General features: G+C 42.6%; 1 long non-coding RNA gene across 2 annotated transcripts in view; it reads right to left on the bottom strand.

The window, feature by feature from the left end:
• Nucleotides 1-20,235, bottom strand: part of LOC115855464 (uncharacterized) — a 56,991-nt gene extending 36,756 nt beyond the window's left edge. For both annotated transcript variants that reach the window (XR_004040456.2, XR_004040455.2), the window contains exon 1: nt 19,984-20,235. This is a non-coding gene — a long non-coding RNA (uncharacterized lncRNA). The remainder of the gene's footprint in view (nt 1-19,983) is intronic.
• Nucleotides 20,236-21,387: the final 1,152 nt, after the last annotated feature.

Raw genomic sequence — 21,387 nt, 5'->3', positions numbered from 1 at the left:
AACTGGTGCAGCCACTATGGAGAACAGTATGGAGGTTCCTTAAAAAACTAAAAATAGAGTTGCCATATGATCCATCAATTCCACTCTTGGGCATATACCCAGACAAAACTAATTCGAAAAAATACCCGTATATTCATAGCAGCACTATTTACAATAGCCAAGACATGGAAACAACCTAAATGTCCAAAGACAGATGAATGGAAAAAGAAGATGTGGTATATATGTATAATGGAATACTACTCAGCCATAAAAAAGAATGAAATAAAGCCATCTGCAGCAACATGGATGGACCTAGAGATTATCATACTAAGTGAAGTAAGTCAGACAAAGACAAATACCATATGATATCACTTATATGTGGAATCTAAAATACAACACAAATGAACATATCTATGAAACAGAAACAGACTCACAGACATAGAGAACAGACTACTTGTGGTTGTTAAGCGGGGGATGAGGGAGAGAAGTATTGGGAGTTTGGGATTAGCAGATGCAAACTATTATATATAGGATGGATAAACAACAAGGGCCTACTGTATAGCACAGGGAACTATATTCAATATCCTGTAATAAAGCATAATGAAAAAGAATATATGTGTATAACTGAGTTACTTTGCTGTACAGCAGAAATTAACACAACACTGTAAATCAACTGTACTTCAAGAAAAGTTTTTTAAAAAGTAATAAATAACAGAAGGCAATGTGGGAAATTCACATATACGTGGAAATCACACAACACACTCCAAAATAACCAATAGGTCAAAGAAGAAATCACAAGGAAAATTAGGAAATACTTTGAGATAAATGAAAACAAGAACACAATGTATCAAAAGTTATAATGCAGCTAAAGCTTAGAGGGAAATTTATAGCTATAAATGCTATATTAAAAAAGAAAGACCTCAAATTAATTACCCAACTGCAAACCTTAAGAAACTAAAAAAAAAAAAAGATGTGCAAACTAAACCTATAGGAAACAGAAGGAAGGAAACAATACACACTCAAGCAGAAATAAATGAAGTAGAGAACAGAAAAACAATAGAAAAATCAATGAAATAAAAAGTAGATTCTTTGAAAAGATCAACAAACTTGACAAATCATTAGCTTGAAAGGCCAAGAAAAAAAGAAAAGACTCAAATTACTAAAATCTGGAATGAAAGAGGGATGTTATAATCACTCTTACATCAATAAAAAGGATTATAAGGGAATTTTATGAACAAATGTATGCCAACAAATTAGATAACCTAGATGAAATGGAAATGTTTCTATAAAGACACAAACTACTGAAATGGACTCAAGAAGAAAAAGAAAGTCTGAATAGGTCTATAACAAGCAAAAGGATTGAATCAGTAATCAAAACTTCCCACAAAGAAAAGCCCAGAACCAGATAGCTTCACTGTTGAATTCTACCAAACACATAAACAAGAATTCACAAACTTTTTTTTTAAACATTTATTTATTTTTGGCTGCACAGGGTCTTAGCTGCAGCATGTGGATCTTCATTGCAGCATGCAGGATCTTTAGTTGCGACACGCGAACTCTTAGTTGCAGCAATGTGGGATCTAGTTCCCTGACCAGGGATCAAACCCAGGCCCTCTGTATTGGCAGCATGGAGTCTTAGCCACTGGACCCCCAGGGAAGTCCCTTACAAACTCTTCTTAAAAAAAATAATAAAAGGAAAGAGAATACTGCCCAACTCATTCTATGAGGCCAGTATCACCCTGATACCAAAACCAAATTTAAAAATACCACAAGGGGGACTTCCCTGGTGGTCCAGTGGGTAAGACTCCACACTCCCAAAGCAGGGGTCCCGGGTTCGATCCCTGGTTGGGGAACTAGATCCCGCATGCACGCCACAACTAAGAGTCCGTGTGCCGCAACTAAGACCCTGAGCAGCATGCATAAATAAATATTTAAAAAATAAAAAAATCACAAGGAAAGAAAACTACAGATCAATATTCCTCCTGAATTTAGATGTAAAAATCCTTAAAACATACTAGCAAACTGAATCCAGCAATAGATACAAAGGATTATGCACTGTGACCAAATGGAATTTATCCTGAGGTTGCAAGTTTGGTTCAATATATGAAAATCAATTTAATACATATTAAAAGAATAAAGGACAAAACCACATGATTGTCTTAATATATGTATAAAAAAGCATGAATACAATATGTGTATAAAATCAAACACCTTTTCATGCTAAAAACATTCAACTAATTAGGAATAGAAGGAAATTCCATCAACCTGATAAAGGGCATCTATGAAAAAACCCCAGTGAACATCATACCTGATGGTGAAAGAGTGAATGCTTTCCCCTAAGATCAGGAACAAGACAAAGATATCCACTCCTCCCAGTTCTAGTCAACATAGTACTGGAGATTCTAGCCAGGCAATCAGGCAAGAAAAAGAAAGAAAAGATACCCAGATTAAAAAGGAAGAAGTAAAACCAGCTCTATTTGCAATGACATGTAGAAAATCCACACACACACACACAAGAACTATGAGAATTAATAAGCTAGTTCAGCAACGCTAAAGGATACAAGATCAATATATAAAAACTAATTATCTTTCTATACACTAGCAATGAACAATCTGAAAATGAAATTAAGAAAACATTTCCATTTACATTAGCATTGTGATGGATTGAACTGTGTCCCCCAAAAGCTATATATTGAAGCCCTAATGCCCAATGTGACTTTATTTGGAAATAGGGCCTTTAAGGAAGTAATTAAGGTTAAACGAGGTCATAAGAATGAGGCTCTAATCTGACAGGACTAGTGTACTTATAAGAAGAAGAGACACAGAGATCTCAGTCTCTCCACATATGCACAGAGGAAAATGCATGTGAAGACACAGGGAGAAGGTGGCTATCTGCAAGCCAAAAAGAGGTCTCACCAGTAAGCATCCCTGCAGGCACCCTGACCTTGGGATTTCAGTCTCCAGAACTGTGAAAAAATTTATGTTGTTTAAGTCAAGTAGTCCATGGTTTTTCTGTTATGGCGGCCCAAGCAAACTAACAGAAGCATGAAAAAGAATAAAAAACTTAGGAATAAATTTAACCAAAGAAGTGCAAGACTTGTACAACAAAAACTACTCATGTCATTGAAAGAAATTAAAGATCTAAATGAATGGAATGATACCCGTGTTCATGAATCAAAATTTTTAATGTTATTAAAATGGCAATACTCCCCAATCTACAGATTCAGTGCAATCCCTATCAAAAGCCCAGTTGCCTTTTTTGCAGGAATTGACAAGCTGATCCTAAAATTAATTTAAGGGATCCAGAATAGCCAAAACAATCTTGAAAAAGAACAAAATTGGAAGATTCACACCTCTCTGATCTCAAAACTTAATAGAAGGTTACAGTAATCAAGACAGTGCGGTAGTGACAAAAGGACAGACATATATATAAATAGAAAAGAAATATGAGTATGTAAATAAACCCTCACAATTGATGGTCAATTGATTTTTTTTTTTTTTTTGCGGTACGCAGGCCTCTCACTGTTGTGGCGTCTCCCGTTGCGGAGCACAGGCTCCGGACGCGCAGGCTCAGCGGCCATGGCTCACGGGCCCCGCCGCTCCGCAGCATGTGGGATCTTCCTGGACTGGGGCACGAACCCGTGTCCCCTGCATCGGCAGGCGGACTCTCAACCACTGCACCACCAGGGTAGCCCCGTCAATTGATTTTTTTTTTTTTTTTTTTTGCGGTACGCGGGCCTCTCACTGCTGTGGCCTCTCCCGTTGCGGAGCACAGGCTCCGGACGCGCAGGCTCAGCGGCCATGGCTCATGGGCCCCGCCGCTCCGCAGCATGTGGGATCTTCCCGGACCGGGGCACGAACCCATGTCCCCTGCATTGGCAGGCGGACTCTCAACCACTGCGCCACCTGGGAAGCCCCCCGTCAATTGATTTTTAACAAAGGTAACAAGACAATTCAACGGGAGAAAGAATAGTCTTTTCAACAAATTTGTGCTTGGATAAGTGAATAGTCACATGCAAAAGAATGAAGTTGGATCCCTACCTCACGTAATATATGAAAATTAACTCGAAATGGACTGAAGATCTAAATGTAAGTATAAAATTCTTAGTAAAAAACCACAGGCATAAATCGTTGTGACCTTGGATTGGCAATGATTTCTTAGATAGGAGGGCAAAAGCACAAGCAACAAGAGAAGAAATAAATTAGATTTCATCAAAATTAAAAAAAACCTTTTGTGATTTGAAGGACACCATCAAGAAAGTGAAGACAACCCACAGAATGGGATAAAATATTTGAAAATATATCTTTTAAAGGACTTGTATCCAGAATATGTAAAGGCTTACAAGCACAATTTTAAAAAACCAATTTTTAAATGGACATAGGATTAGAATAGACATTTCCCCAAAGACATACAAATGGCCAAATAGCACATGAAAAGATGCTCACCATCATTAGTCAATAGGGAAATGCAAATCAAAACCACAATGAGATATCATTTCACATCCACTAGGATAGCTTGAAACAAACAAAAAAGGGTTGGGGAGATGGAAAGGACAAGGCAAGGATGTGGAGAAATCAAACACTCACACACTGTTGCTGGGAATATAAAATGGTGCAGGTGGTATGGAAACAGTTTGGCAGGTTCTCAAAAAGTTAAACATACAGTTACCATATGATCCAGTAATTCCACTCTTAGGTATATGCCCAAGAGAAATGAAAACATATATCCACACAAAAACTTGTATACACAAGTGTTCATATCAGGATTTTTTTTTTTTTTTTTTTTTGCGGTACGTGGGCCTCTCACCGCTGTGGCCTCCCCCGTTGCAGAGCACAGGCTCTGGACGCGCAGACCCAGCGGCCACGGCTCACGGGCCCAGCCGCTCTGCAGCATGTGGGATCCTCCTGGACCGGGGCACAAACCTGCATCCCCTGCATCAGCAGGTGGACTCCCAACCACTGCGCCACCAGGGAAGCCCCATCAGTATTATTTTTAATAGCAAAAAGGTAGTGACCCAAATGTCCATCGACTGATGAATGGATAAACAAAATGTGGTATACCCACACAGTGGAATATTATTTGGCCATAAAAAGGAATGAAGTACTGATACATGGTACCACATGGATGAATATCATACTTTTGTTTTACTAAATGAAAGATGCCAGACACAAAAGGCTATATATTGTATGATTCCATTTATGTGAAATATCCAGAACAGTCATCTACAGAGGCAGTAGATTAATGGTTGACAGGGGATAGCGGAGGGAGAAATGGGGAGTGACTGCTAATAAGCATGTGGTTTCTTTTTGGGGTGATGAAAATGTTCTGGAATTAGTACTGATGGTTGCACAACTTTATGAATATACTAAAAACCACCGATTTGTATGCTTTAAAGTGGTGAATTTTATGTATATGTAAATAAAAAGTATATTTAGAAAAGAGGATGGTGGGAGTTCAGGCCAAGATGGTAGAGTAGGAAGACCCTGAGCTTACCTCCTCTCATGGGCACACCAAAATTACAACTATTTACAGAGCAACGATTGTTAAGGAAGACCAGAATCTAGCAGAAAAGATCTTCAACTAAAGATATAATGAAGGAGCCACAACGAGACCAGTAGGAGGGGTGGAGCGGTACAGTCAAGCCCCACACCTCTGAGTGGGGGACCCACAAACTGGAGGATAATTACAATTGCAGAGGTTCTCACCAAGGAGCAATGAGTCTGAGCCCTACACTGGGCTCCCCAGTCCTGGGGTCCTGCACCAGGAAGAAGAGTCCCCAGAACAATTGGCTTTGAAGACCAGCAGGGCTTACTTTTGGGAGACCCAGAGGACTGTGGGAAACAGAGACTCCACTCTTAAAGGGCGCACACAAAATCTCACATGCTCCAGGACCCAGGGCAGAGGCAGTGATTTAAGAGGAGCCTGGGTCAGACCCACCTGCTGATCTTGGAGAGTCTCCTGGACAGGCAGGAGGCAAACGGAGCTCACCCTGGGGACACAAGACACTGGTGGTAGCCAATTCTGGGAACTCATTCTACCATGTGGACACTGGTGCTGGCAAATGCCATTTTGGAATCCTTCCTCTAGCCTATTAGCACTGGAACCAGTCCTTCCCACCAGCCTGTTGGCACCAGCACCCTCAGGCCAAGCAACTAGCCAGGCAGGGACACAGTTCCACTCACCAGCAGGCAGGCTGCCTTAAGACCTCCTGAGCCCAAAACTGCCCCAGGATAAGGCCCTGTCCACCAGAGGGCCCAGAACCCAGCCCCCGACACCAGTGCACAGGTACTAACCATGGGACCCCCAGAGTCCTGCAGTCAGAGACCCCAGGACCCAGCTCCACCCACTAGTGGGCAGGCACCAGCCCCAGGACCCTCTGGGCCCCGGCCCCACCCACCAGCAGGCCAACATACCAACTCCAGGGCCCCCAGGATCCTGCAGCCAGAGACCCTGGTACCCAGGTCTGCCCACCAGCAGGTAGGCACCAGCCCCAGTATCCTCAGCCCTGACCACCAGAGGACTGGCACTAGCCTGGGAGCAGCCTCACACATCAGTGGGCAGGCACCAGCCCCAGGACCCCCCTGGGCCCCTGCCATACCACAAGTGGATGGACACCAGCCTCAGGACCGCCACAGCCCTGCAGCCTGCCATGGCAGGACCCAGCCCACCTTTCAGCAGGCCAGCACCAGCCCTGGAACCCCGTGGGCCCCAGCCCTGTCCACTAGCAGGCCAACACCAGCTCTGAGACACCTTGGGCCCCTTAGCCAGCCACCCTGGGATCTGGTCCCACCCACCAGCAGGCCAATACAAGGCTTGGGACACCCCAGATCCTGAAGCCAGCTGTGTCAGGAAATGGCCCATGTCTGCCAGCAGACCAACACCAGCTCCAGGATCCCCAGGGCCCTGCATCCAGAGATCCTGGGAACTGGCTCTGCCTACCAGTGAGCCAGCACTAGCCCCAGTAACCGCTGGGCCTTGGCCACACCCACCAGCAGTTCAACACCAGCTCTGGGACCCCTGGACTCTGCAGCCAGAGACCACAGGGCCTGGCTCTGCCTGCCACTGGGCAGGCACTAGGCCCAGGACCCAGCTTCACACACTGATGGGCAGGCACCAGCACTTTGATACCCTGGGCCCTGACCTCACCCAACAGCAGGTAGACACCAGCCCCAGGACCACCATACCTCCACAGCCTGCCTTGTCAGGACCCAGCCAACACACCAGAAGGCCAGCACCAGCCCTAGGACATCCCATGCCCTGGGACCCCCTGCACGCTGCCCTGCCCACTGGCAGGTCAACCCCAGCTCTGGGACACCTTGGGTCCCTCAGCCAGCAGCCCTGGAATCCATCCTCACCCACCAGCAGGCCAACACCAACTCCAAGATAGCTTGGTCTCATCAGCTAGCTACCCCAGGATCCAGCCCCACTCACCACTGCACCAGAACTAGCTTTGGGACACCTCAAACCCACAGCCAGCCATGCAGGAACTGACTCCACCTACCAGTAGGTCAACACTAGATCCAGGAACCCTGGCCCCACAACTAACCATCCCCAAACCTGGCTCTGTCCATCAGTGTGCCAGCACTAGCCCCAGGACCCTCCAGGGCTCTGCAGCCAGCTGCCTCATGACCTGGTCCTGCCAACCAGTGACCAGCAGCCTCCTCACCGGGCAGGGCCTAGCAACCCAGCTGGACCAGAGACAAGCCACACCTACCAGACTGCCCACAGTAGTCAGCCCACCATAACAGAAGGACCTATGCAGCCCACATGCGGGCACCCCTAGAGCACATAGGTCTGGTGACCAGAGGGGAGTGCACTGCTGGGACATATAGGACGTCTCCTACAAAAGGCCACTTTTCCAAACTTGGGAAACATAACCAAAGACATAACCTATGTCTCTCACCAGAGACATAGAAATAAAAACAGCACATTAAAGGGCTTCCCTGGTGGCGCAGTGGTTGAGAGTCCGCCTGCTGATGCAGGGGACGCGGGTTCGTGCCCCGGTCCGGGAAGATCCCACATGCCACAGAGCGGCTGGGCCCATGAGCCATGGCCGCTGAGCCTGCGCATCTGGAGCCTGTGCTCCGCAACGGGAGAGGCCACAATGGTGAGAGTCCCGCGTACCACCAAAAAAAAAAAAAAAAAAACAGCAAATTAGGAAAAATGAGGCAACAGAGGAACATGTTCCAAACGAAGGAACATGATAAAACCCAGAAGAACTAAGTGAAATGGAGATAGGCAATCTACCTCATAAAGAGTTCAAGGTAATGATCATAAAGAATTCAGAAGAAGAATGGATGAACACAGTAAGAAGATGAACAAAGAGAAGATACAAAGAAGAACAAAACAGAGCTGAAGAATACAATAATTGAAATTAAAAATACACTATAAGGAATCAACAGTAGATTCGAAGATACAGAAGAATGGATCAGTGGCAATCACTGAAGCTGAACAGAGAAAAGAACAAAAAGAAAAGAGGACAGTTTAAGAGTCCTCTGGGACAGCATGAAGCATACTTACATTTGCATTATAGGGATCCCAGAAGGAGAAGAAAGACAGAAAGGAGCAGAGAACATATTTGAAGACATAAGAGCTGAAAACTTCCATAACCTGGGAAAGGAAAGACATCCAGGTCCAGGAAGTACAGAGAGTCCCAAACAGGATCAACCCAAAGAGGACCACAAGACACACTGTAATCAAAATGGCGAAAATGAAAGATAAAGAGACTATCAAAAGCAGCAAGGGAAAAACAACAAGTTATGTACAAGGGATAAGTCTATCAGCTGAATTTTCAGCAGAAATTTCAGCATGGCATGATATATTTAAAGTGATGAAAGAAAAAAAACCTACAACCAAGAATACTCTATTCAGCAAGGTTTTCATTCAGATTTGATAAGGAGGGCAAAAGTTTTACAGACAAGCAAAAGCTAAAAGAGTTCACCACCAAACCTGCTTTACAAACAATGTTAAAGGGACTTCTCTAAGCAAAAATGGCCATAACTAGAAACATGAAAATTACAGAAGGAAAAAGCTTATTGGTAAAGGGAAATATACAGTAAAGGTAGTAAATCAACCATGTACAAAGCTAACAGGAAGATTAAAAGACAAAAGTAGTAAAATCATCTATATCCACAATAAGTATTTAATGGATACACAAAACAAAGAGGTGTAAAATATGATGTCAAAACCAGTAAATTGTAGGGGAGGGGAGTGTAAATTCAGGGTCATTAAAATGCATTTGAAATTAAGAGATCAGCAACTTAAAATGATCACATATACATATAAGTTGCTATATATAAATCTCATGGTAGCCACAAACCAAAAATCTGTAACAGATATATGCACAGAAAAGAAAAAGGAATCCCAACATCAAATATAAAAGATAGTCATCAAATCACAAGGGAAGAGAACAAAAGAAGAAAGGAAACAAAAAAAGAACTACAAAAACAACTCCAAAACAATTAACAATGGCACTAAGTACATACCTATCAATAATTACTTTAAATGTAAATGTACTAAATGCTCCAATAAAAAGACACAGGGTAGCTGAATGGATACAAAAACAAGACCCATATATATATGCTGCCTACAAGAGACTCACTTCACATCTAAAGACATAGATTGAAAGTGAGGGGATGGAAAAAGGTACTCCAAGCAAATGGAAATCAAAAGAAAGCCAGGGTGGCAATACTTATAGCAGCCAAAATAGCCTTTCAAACAAAGACTGTAATAAGAGACAAAGAAAGAATCAATCCAAGAAAATATAATGATTGTAAATATATATGCACCCAACACAGGAGCACCTAAATACATAATGCAAATTATTAACCAACATAAAGAGAGAGAGTGACAGTAACACAATAATAGTAGGGGACTTTAACACCCCACTTACATCAATGGACAGATCATCCAGATAGAAAATCAATATGAAAACACTGCCTTAGAGATATAGACCAAATGGAATATATATGAAACATTCCATCCAAAAGCAGCAGAATACACATTCTTTTCAAGTGCACATGAAACATTCTCCAGGATAGATCACATGCTAGGCCACAAGTCTTAGTAACTTAAATCATATCAAGAATCTTTTTCCAACCACAGTGCTTTTTCCAACCACAGATCAACTACAAGAAAAAACTGCAAAAAACACAAACATGTGGAGGCTAAACAATATACTACTAAACAACCACTGAAGAAATCAAAGAAAAAATTTTAAAATACCTAGAGACAAATGAAAATGAAAATACAACAGTCCAAAATCTGTTCTGAGAGGGAAGTAGTTCTGAGAGGGAAGTTTATAGTTATACAAGCCTACTTCAGGAAACAAGAAAAAACTCAAATAAGCAACTGAACCTTACACATAATGGAACTAGAAAAAGAACAACAAACAAAACCCAATGTTAGTAGAAGAAAAGAAATCATAAAGATCAGAGCAGAAATAAATAGAGACTTAAAAAAACAATAGAAACGATCAATGAAACTAAGAACTGGTTCTTTGATAAGATAAATAAAATGGATAAACCTTTAGCTAGACTCAGGAAAAAAAGAAAGAGGGCTCAAATCAATAAACTCAGTAATGAAAAAGGAGAAGTTACAACCAACACCACAGAAATGCAAAGGATAAGATTACTACAAACAACTATATGTCAATAAAATGGACAACCCAGAAGAAATGAACAAATTTCTAGAAATGTACAATCTCCCAAGACTCAACCAGGAAGAAATAGAAAACGTGAACAGACCAATTACCAGTAATTAAATTGAATAGGTAATTTTTAAAAATCCCAACAAACAGAAGTCCAGGACTAGATGGCTTCACAGGTGAATTCTACCAAATATTTAGAGAAGAGTTAAAACCAAGTCTTCTCAAACTATTCAAAAAAACTGCAGAGGAGGGAACACTTCAAACTCATTCTACAAGGCCAGCGTCCTTCTGATACCAAAACCAGACAAAAATATCACACAAAAAGAAAATTACAGGCAATATCACTCATGAACATAAATGCAAAAAATCCTCAACAAAATATCAGTAAACCAAATTCAACAACACACTGATAGGATCATATCCCATGATCAAGTGGGATTTAGCCCAGGGATGCAAGGGTGGTTCAATACCCACAAATCAATCAATGTGATACACCACATTAACAAGCTGAAGAATAAAAATCATATGATCATCCCAATAGATATAGAAAAAGCTTTGGACAAAATTAAACATCCATTTATGATAAACACTCTCCACAAAGTGGGCATAGAGGGAACATACCTCAACATGATAAAGGCCATATATAAGCCCACAGCTAACATCATACTCAATGGTGAAAAGCTGACAGCATTTCCTCTAAGATCAGGAGCAAGACGAGAATGCCCACTCTTGCCACTTTTATTCAACATAGTATTGGAAGTCCTAGCCACATGATTAGACAAGAAAAAGAAATAAAATGAATCTAAATTGGAAAGTAAAAAGTACAACTGTCACTGTTTGCAGATGACATGATACTATACATAGAAAATCCTAAAGACACCAGCAAAAAACTACTAGAGCTCATCAATGAATTTGGTAAAGTTGCAGGATACAAAATTAATATACAGAAATCTGTTGCATTGCTATACACTAACAATGAATGATCAGAAAAGGAAATTAAGAAAAGAATCCCAGGACTTCTCTGGTGGCGCAGAGGTTAAGAATCCGCCTGCCAATGCAGGGGACACAGGTTCGATCCCTGGTCCAGGAAGATCCCACATGCCGCAGGGCAACTAAGCCCATGCACCACAACTACTGAGCCTGCACTCTAGAGCCCACGAGTCACTACTACTGAGCCCGTGCACCACAACTACTGAAGCCGATGCACCCTAGAGCCCACATGTCACAACTACTGAGCCCACGTGCTGCAACTACTGAAGCCCATGCACCTAGAGCCCATGCTCTGCAATAAGAGAAGCCACAGCAGTGAGAAGCCTCTGCATAGCAACAAAGAGTAGCCCCTGCTCGCCGCAACTAGAGAAAGCCTGCGTGCAGCAACGAAGACCCAACACAGCCAAAAATAAATAAAGTTTTTGTAAAAATTAAAAAAAAAAGAATCCCATTTGCCATTGCATTAAAAAGAATAAAATATCTAGGAATAAAATACCTAGGAATAAATCTAACTAAGGAGGTAAAAGACCTGTACTTGGAAAATTATAAGACTCTGATGAAAGAAACTGAAGATGACACAAACAGATGGAAAGATATAACATGTTCATGGGGGGCTTCCCTGGTGGCGCAGCGGTTGAGAGTCCGCCTGCCGATGCAGGGGATACGGGTTCGTGCCCCGGTCCGGGAAGATCCCACATGCCGTGGAGCGGCTAGGCCCGTGAGCCATGGCCACTGAGCCTGCGTGTCTGGAGCCTGTGCTCTGCAACGGGAGAGGCCACAACAGTGAGAGGCCCACGTACCGCAAAAAAAAAAAAAAATTAAACATAACGTGTTCATGGAGTGGAAGAATTAATATCATTAAAATGACCATAGTACCCAAGGCAATCTACAGACTCAGTGCAATCCCTATCAAATTACCAATGGCATTTTTCACAGAACTAGAACAAACAATTCTAAAATTTGTATGGAAACACAAAGACCCTGAATAGCCAAAGCAATCTTGAGAAAGAACACAGCTGGAGGTATCACAGTCCCTGACCTCAGACTATACTACAAAGCTACAGTAATCAAAATAGTATGGTACTAGCACAAAAACAAACATATAGATCAATGGAACAGAACAGAGCCCAGAAATAAACTCACACACTTCTGGTCAATTAATCTATGACAAAGGAGGCAAGAATATACAATGAGAAAAAAACAGTCTCTTCAGTAAGTGGTACTGGGAAAACTGTACAGCTACATGTAAAAGAATGAAATTAGAACATTTTCTCATACCATATAGAAAAATAAACTCAAAATGGATTAAAGACCTAAACATAAGACCTGAAACCATAAAACTCCTAAAAGCAAACATAGGCAGAACACTCTTTGACATAATTTGTAGCACCATTTTTTTTTGGATCTGTTTCCTAAGGCAAAGGAAACAAAAGCAAAAATAAGCAAATGGGACTTAATTAAACTTAAAAGCTTTTGCTCAGCAAAGGAAACCAAAGACAAAACAAAAAGACAACCTACTGAATAGGAGAAAATATTTGCAAATGACATGACCAATAATAAGTTAATATCCAAAATATATAAACAGCCCATACAACTCAATTAAAAAAAAACCCTGATTAAAACATGGGCAAAAGACTTGAATAGACATTTTCCCAAAGAAGACAGACAGGTGAACAACAGGCAGATGAAAAGACGTTCAACATCACTAATCAGAGAAATGCAAATCAAAGTCACAATGAGATATTGCCTCACACCTATCAGAAAGGCTATGATCAAAAAGACCACAGGTAACAGATGTTGGCAAGGATATGGAGAAAAGGGAACCCTTGTACACTCTTGGTGGGAATGTAAATTGGTGCAGCCACTATAGAAAACAGTATAGAACAGTATAAAGGTCCCTTGAAAAACTAAAAATAGAACTATCATGTGATCTAGCAATTCCATTCCTGGGTATATATCTGAAGAAAACGAAAACACTAATTCAAAAAGATAAATGCGGGCTTCCCTGGTAGCGCAGGGGTTGAGAGTCCGCCTGCCGATGCAGGGGACACGGGCTCGTGCCCCGGTCCAGGAAGATCCCACATGCCGCGGAGCGGCTGGGCCCGTGAGCCATGGCCGCTGAGCCTGTGCGTCCGGAGCCTGTGCTCCGCAATGGGAGAGGCCACACAGTGAGAGGCCCGCGTACTGCTAAAAAAAAAAAAAAAAAAAAAAAAACACCAAAAGATAAATGCACCCCAGTGTTCATAGCAGCATTGTTTACAATAGCCAAGACATGGAAGCAACCTAAGTGTCCATCAACAGATGAATGGATAAAGAAGATGTGATACACACACATATACACATAATACTACTGGAATACTACTCAGCATAAAAAGGAATAAAATTTTGCCCTTTGTAACAACATGTATGGGCCTGAATAGTATTACGCTTAGTGAAATAAGTCAGAGAAAGACAAATATATGTTAGCACTCATATATGGAATCTAAAAAATAAAACAAACAAATGAATATAACAAAATAGAAAAAGACTCACAGATATAGAGAACTAGTGGTTACCAGAGGGGAGAGAGAAGGAGGGAGGGGCAACATAGGGGTAGGAGATTAAGAGGTACAAACTACTATATACAAAATAAACTACAAGGACATATTGTACAGCACTGGGAATACAGCCAATATTTTATAATAATTAAACTGAGTATAATCTAAAACTCTGAATCGCTATGTTGTACACCTGAAACTAATGTAATACTGTAAATCAACTATACCTCAATAAAAAGAAAAAAAAGGATGTTTTTCTGTATGTACACTATACCTGAATAAAAAGTTAACACACAGGAACTTCCCAGTGGTCCACTGGGTAAGACTTTGTGCTCCCAATGCAGGGGACCCAGGTTCGATCCCTGGTCGGGGAACTAGATCCCGCAGCATGCATGCCACAACTAAGAGCCCGCATGCCACAACGAAGATCCATCCCATCCCACAAGCCGCAACTAAGACCTGGCGCAGCCAAAATAAATATAAATAAATATTTTAAAAAGTTAACACACAGATAATGGTTTCAAATTAGATAAATGGAAAAAAAATATTATCAACAGAAATAGGAAGTTTTCAATGCATCTTTTCAAAGATCAATCCATTATGCATAATTTGAACGTATCCCAGTTAATTGCTTGGGTATTTGGGATTCTTCCAATAACATATGTGCATTCACTCAATGTGTTTATTGAGTAAGTCTTATGCCTAGTCACTCTTCAACAAATAAAGGTTGGTGGGGGGTATATCCACAGGTTATTGATGAGGTCATACTTTAAATTCTCCCAATGCCTCTAACTACGGTAAATCTTCTGTGCTATGCACTAACATGACTGAGGCTAACATAGCCCCTGGCACATTTGAGAATATGACTTTCAAAGAAATCTGGCTTTCTGGTATAGCTTTCCTAGGTGTAAGTTATAGCAAACCTCTAAGTGATGTCTTCTTGCAATTCTTTCTCCCTTTCATTTTTAAAGCTATGTTGGTAATTTCTGTGTAATGTCTCACTTTCCAGTTGTTTAACCTTTCTCTTGGCAGGAGGGAATTGGGTTTTGTTTGTTTAATGAGGAGAGTTGTTAGAAACACCTGCCTCAGATGTCTTGTATCGTTACATTCAGTTCATGCTAAGATCATAAGTATTCTGAATCTTAAATTAGGCACCGTCTCAGTCAGAGGTTAGTACTTACACATTTATCATTAGGTTAGTATAAACTAAAGGAAGGGGAAGAAAAGACCCTCATGGGGCTGAGGTTGGACTATGTTCTCATAGGAGTTCTAAACCATTTTTGGTAACTGTCATTTTCCAAGCATCAAAATGTGTAGAAAGTAAAGGGCCTCAAAATATGGGCTGTCAGTAGTGTGGCAAATTTTGAACATCACCTCATCTCAGATCTCTGTACAGAGGTACCAAGTTGCAATCACAGAAAGGCAGTTTAAAAACTACTTCATTTGAAATCTTTTCTATTAAATGATAAACATTAAGAGGAATAACATAATCTTACATGTCAACAAAACATCACAGTCAGCAGAAAACGCAACTAAGTAGCCAAATAGAATATTTCTATAATGTTTGAGCATTCAATATCTTCCTTGACATTATTTTTTAGTCGGGGCACTCAAGCAGGCAGCAGCCTGTCACTTACAGCCTCTGTCATTTCCCGTTCCAATTCGTTAAACCCTAGGCTTTCCCCAGAAACACACAATCCACATGGAGATTCTTCTGCCAGTCAGAAAAGATCAATTCAAAGGATGCAGAAATTGATATGCAACTCTTGAGTGGGCATGAACGCCATAATAAACTGCTACCTATGCATGGAATTATATTTTCTAGGTTGACAGTGTATGGGCAGAAGCAGCAGGAGCATATGTTTAGATTTTAGTCGGCACTTATTTCCTATTGACTGGCTTCTCTTTGGCTGCCAAAAAATAGATCAAGTTCAGAAGCTAAAGCCAAGTTGTCAATTCTTTATCTTTGCCTTTCTCTCTAAAAAATACCTAAATTAGTAAGGCAGCATAGCCAATTTACACACAGAGGCTTGATTAAAAACTTCAATCATTTGCCTCTCTTTCCTTCCCTGTAATACTTAAAATTCTAGGATTTCAAATTCATAAACACTTCTATAAACACCACTGATCCAAAAAAAAAAAAAAATCACATGGCTACTGTATAATGTATGCCCCAATGAAAATAACACCCTAACGCAGAAATGAGTGGGCTCAAAATAATGTAGCTGGAGCTCTCCTCTTAACCATGAGTGAGGCACCTGGGATTGCAAAGGCAACATTTAGCTTTCAGAAGCTTGTTGCTGACAAGAGTGGAAAGAAAGGATCTTACATCTTCTTTTCTTTCCTAATTCTAAAGCGGTGAGCAAAATGTCTGCTTTTATTGGTTTGAAGTGGCCTAAACCACTGCCAAAAAATGTGCAAAGGAAATTATATATACACATTCTCCTCCTAAAATGCCACCTCCTTTGTGAAGCTGTCTTGATTCCCCATTCACAATGCATACCTTCCTTCTCTACACTCTATCATAATTTATACCTCCATTAATATTTGCAAATTATTTCCTATGTGAGTAATGTGTTTACAGGTCTCCCTCTCTTACTAAACTGTAAACGTCCACAGCTCAGGGACCAAGTCATTATCTCTCTGGTCCCCACAAGGCCAAGCAGAGTGCTTTATAAATGGTAGGTGCAAAATAAATGTTTGATGAATGAATAAATACGGTGGTGTCAGCTTTATGATGACTAGAAGTTTTGATGATGTTAAGAGTAGTTGCTCCCCAAACCTCAATCTCTTTTCTCTGTATTTGGTATCATGATTATGTGCACTGAAGAGAGAGAAAGATTTAGAGATGTCTTCCTGAGAATACATTTTATATTTGATATGTCTATTTTGATAACCCTCGAGTAAACCATCTTTTGGAAAAGATTTCCAGGGTTAAACGGAATTCAATGGGGGAAAGTTTCAATGAGTCAGACAAAAGCTATCTCTACTTCCTGTGAGGCAGTGTGCTGTCACACACCTCAGAAAAAAAAGTGCAAAATTGTAAAAGCTGAGAGCATGACTCCACAAGACTCTATTAACCAGGTGCTACCTATATAAAATGATCAAGAAGAGGAAAGAAGGAACCCTGAATGGTCTTTAGTTCTCGAAAAGCAAGGGTCTAACTAGAAACTAATGAGTGACAACTGTTTCAGGTACACAGTGTAAAAAGGAAACACACGTGTCTAAAGAGAGAAAGGTCAACTTTAGGCAATGAAAAGTCATCTCAAAAAAGATCCTCCCCCCACCCCCACCCCCCACATTTTCATCTGTTTCACATGTTATTTTACTACTGGATACAGGATTTGGCAAAACTAACAACTGGTTATTTGGAAATTTCTAAACAATGATCACTTTCTCCTACAATGTACATTTTTCCATTCCAAAACAAACAAGATACTTTGTTTTGACAGGGACAATTTCCAATCGCTTAGCACTGAAACGCATAAAAGAAAATGGAAAATTGTTTGAATACCATATAGCACTTTTGAGTTTATTAGGCCATTATCCCCAGGGCTGGATTTAATCAAAAGATGAAGAATACAAACTCAAAAGCTTTTAGTTGACAAGAAGTCAGTCTTGGAACTTCCCTGGTGGCGCAGTGGTTAAGAATTAGCCTGCCAAAGCAGGGGACACGGGTTCGAGCCCTGGTCCGGGAAGATCCCACAGGCCACGGAGCAACTCAGCCTGTGCGCCACAACTACTGAAGCCCGCACGCCTAGAGCCCATGCTCCTCAAATGAAGCCACCTCTTCCTTACGGTGTGCAGGCTTCTCTGTAAGAGAAGTCACCGCAATGAGAAGCCTGCACACCGCAACGAAGAGTAGCCCCCGCTCACCACAACTAGAGAAAGCCCATGCTCAGCAACGAAGACCCAAAGCAGCCAAAAAAAAAAAAAAAAAAAAGTCTTGGGCTTGGGATTTTTGTGTTTGAGCTGTAAGTCAGGTTCACAGAAAAGTAATCAGAAACTAGACTGGCTGGAGATAAGAAAGAGCCTTGAAATGAGAGGTGTGATACCATGGGTTCCACCTGTGACTTGGCCTCTCAACAAGCCTGGGGACCTTGAGCAAATTACCTAAACTCTTATCTGTGAAGTTCTTTGATAATTTCTAAAGCCCCTTTTAGCATGATCAATTTTTAATTGTCTAATATTTTTCCTTAAGTCATCAATTAGTTCATTCAACAATATGAATACCTTCAATGAACATAGTAAAGGACAGTTTCTGCCCTCAAAGAGTGGATAAGTCAGTGGGAAAAGTGAAGGCTTCACCCGCAGTTCCTAGGAGCTCATTCATCCATTTTAGTTCTAAACAAAGGTCACAGAGGAGCCCAGAAGGGAATGTGGATGGAAAGGAGTAGGAGAAACCCCACAGAAACTCTTGGGAGGAAGAGAGGGTAATTTATTGTCTCAGTCCACCAAGTTTATTGATTACTGTGCTGGGCACTGGGGATCCTGGGGTGACCTGAAGAGATCAGGCCTCTAATGAAGCTTACTTGCATTCTAGGTGGTGAAGAAAGAAAAACAGGTTAACAAATAAATGAAATCCAGATTGTGATTAGTTCTAGGAAGAAAACAGAGTGATAATGAGAGAGAATAACTCTGTGTGTGTGTGCATGCGGTGTGGTAGGGGGGTGGACTTCAACATAGGGAAGGCCCTTTGGAGATGGTAGTGGTTAGCTGACTGGGACCTCAAGTGAGCACAGCCAGCACACAGGGGCTAGTGGTTCAGCTCGAGGGAAGCAGGAAAATGCCGAGGCTGGAAAGCGCTGGAGCAGACAGATCATCTGCATGGTTGTTTTAAAGAGCAGTTACTTCTGGAAAGTACAGAATTAAAGCAGTACAGATGACCCTTGAACAACACCGGTTTGAATTGCGCGGGTCCACCTACACGTGGATTGTTTTCAATAAATACTACAGTAATGCTACACAATCCACAGCTGGTTTAAATCTCGGATGCCGAACCTCAGATAAGGAGGGCCGGCTACAAATTTACAGGCAGATGTTTGACTGTGCAGACTGCCAGCACCCCCAACCCCCCAGTTGTTCAAGGGTCAGCTGTAGTTCTTGACTAAGGGCCATTTTGTCCCCCAGGGGGCATCTGACAACGTCTGGAGACATTTTGGGTTGTCAAATGATTTGAGGTGGGGAGGGTACTACTACTGAGATTGAGAAAACCTGCACTGAAGGAATTTACTGCCCGAAGTTTGGTTTTAGTCATTAGGTTATAAACTCATGTTTTTACAAACTTGAATCTTTTTTTTGTTTTCCTTTACTGTGGAAACAAAGTAAAAACAGGTTTCAAGTGACCCACTGCTTCATCCACTCTCTCAGGAAACCACACTGCAGAGGTTCCAGGGGCTCCACAAACCGCTGAGAAGCCCCACAAGATACTAGATGTGTAGCTGAACCCGTTGGAAAGGGACCTGCGGAGACCCACACCCAACTGCTCACTGGGGTTGCCTCTGCGCAGGGGACCAGGTTAGGAGGCAGTGTAAGAGGAGCACATATTCGTGTTTTATTTCCATAATTACCAATGAATATTAAAAACAATGCAAAGTGGGGGTCCATACAGGGAAGAAGTGGAGAGATGCCCTCCCGCGGGCGAAACCTCTGTCCTCTGGGCCTCTACCGCCCTTCTGCGTTGACCCGGTCCCTCCAGGCTCTAGCCTCCCCTCCCACACCCACCACCCCCCACCCCCCACCCCCGGCGGGCCCTTGGCCCGCATTAACCCCACGGTCCCGCAGGCTCTAACCCAGGCCCCTCTGAAGTCCTCCCCGCCCCCCCTCACCTCGGCGGGCAGGCGTCTCCTCAGGGAGGCTGGCAGCAGGCTGTCCTCGACGTAAGGGTTGCCCAGGCGGAGCAGCCCCGAGCCGAAGGCCCCGTCGGGGTCCGTGTGCGGCGCCTCGAGCTCGGTGCGGGTCCCTCAGGCCCGGGAGCGCCCGGCGAACCCTCGGAAGGGCGGGAAACGCCGGAGGAGAGCCTTGGAGCCGGAGGCCTGACGCCAGGTGAGCAGGGAACCACCTCCTCACGGGCGCCAGGAGGCCAGGCGTGGAGGGCGGGGCTTGCTGGAGGCGCGTTAGCCGTCGCTCGCCGCTTTTTGCATATTCATGAGACCGAGCGAGGCGGGCCGATCAGGCGAGCAGAAGTAATGAATTATTCATGAAGCGTCTCGCCCCGCCCAGGAAGGTCTCGTTGCTTATTCATAAGCCCGAGGGAGAGTTTGAGCCGGAAAAGGCCGTTGAGTCCCTCTCACTGGGAGGTGTCGACCCTCTGAGGTGAGGGCTGTCCAGATGCGAGGCATACGGAGAAAAACGGCGCTTGAGCGTCGTTAGTTCTCTTAGAGTTTGGGGGGTTTTTTTTTCCTCTTAGGTTATTTTTTTCCCTTTACGTTTCTTTTTCCTCGAGGCTTTAAGTTTGATTTGAAAGTATTTCTGTGAGGCCCGAAGTATTCTGAGGAGTAGCGGGAAGGCCGGGGCTGAGGGGAAGGACAAAGAGGAACCCCTAGGTAGCATTCCCCACCCCCCTCCCCAAAGCTTGATGATGAAAAATTTCACATTTACTGGGGGTGGGGGAAGTGGGGTGCGGGGGTGGAAAGAATTGTACTGGGAACACTCACATTCCCACTATGAAGGTAGCTTTTAAATTGAAATGGTGGTGGAAAAGAAGGAATCAGTCCAGGTGAGGACGCAGCAGCGGGCAGTCGGCAGCCAAGCTCTTATTCCGGCCGACACCTGCGTGTTGCAACCAGTCGGATCGGGAGCTTTGTGGGGGAGGGCTATCTATCTTCTAGGTCAGGTTTTCTCCAGCCATTGAGGTGTTCTGTGAGAATCAATGGCTGGCGCACACCAAGAGGTGTGAGTCCCCACGGGATGACCTCAGCTCCTCTTTCGCCTTATCCAGGATTTGCCGTTTAATCTCATGGACTTTAGTTCCCCAAACAGTGCAGGGGAGAGAGTGTCTTGAAACTCAAGATTAACCAATCACCGAAATGTGTTCAATTGTGCAGAGCACTGGACTCGGTGTGCAGTACATCATGTTACTTGGCTGATGAAAATGAAGAAAAAGTACAGTTCTTGCCCATAAAGGAGTTTTAAACTGATTAGGATAATAATCTAATTTCTCCCCCATTGGGCCATAAATCTCTTGAGGTAGGAACAGTATTTTACATCTTTGTAAGCCTACACGAAGACTA

The sequence above is a fragment of the Globicephala melas genome, chromosome 13 (assembly GCF_963455315.2).
Source record: "Globicephala melas chromosome 13, mGloMel1.2, whole genome shotgun sequence".
Classification (NCBI taxonomy): domain Eukaryota; kingdom Metazoa; phylum Chordata; class Mammalia; order Artiodactyla; family Delphinidae; genus Globicephala; species Globicephala melas.
The sequence above is the reverse complement of the archived record's forward strand: the minus strand, read 5'-3'. Positions and strand labels throughout refer to the sequence as shown.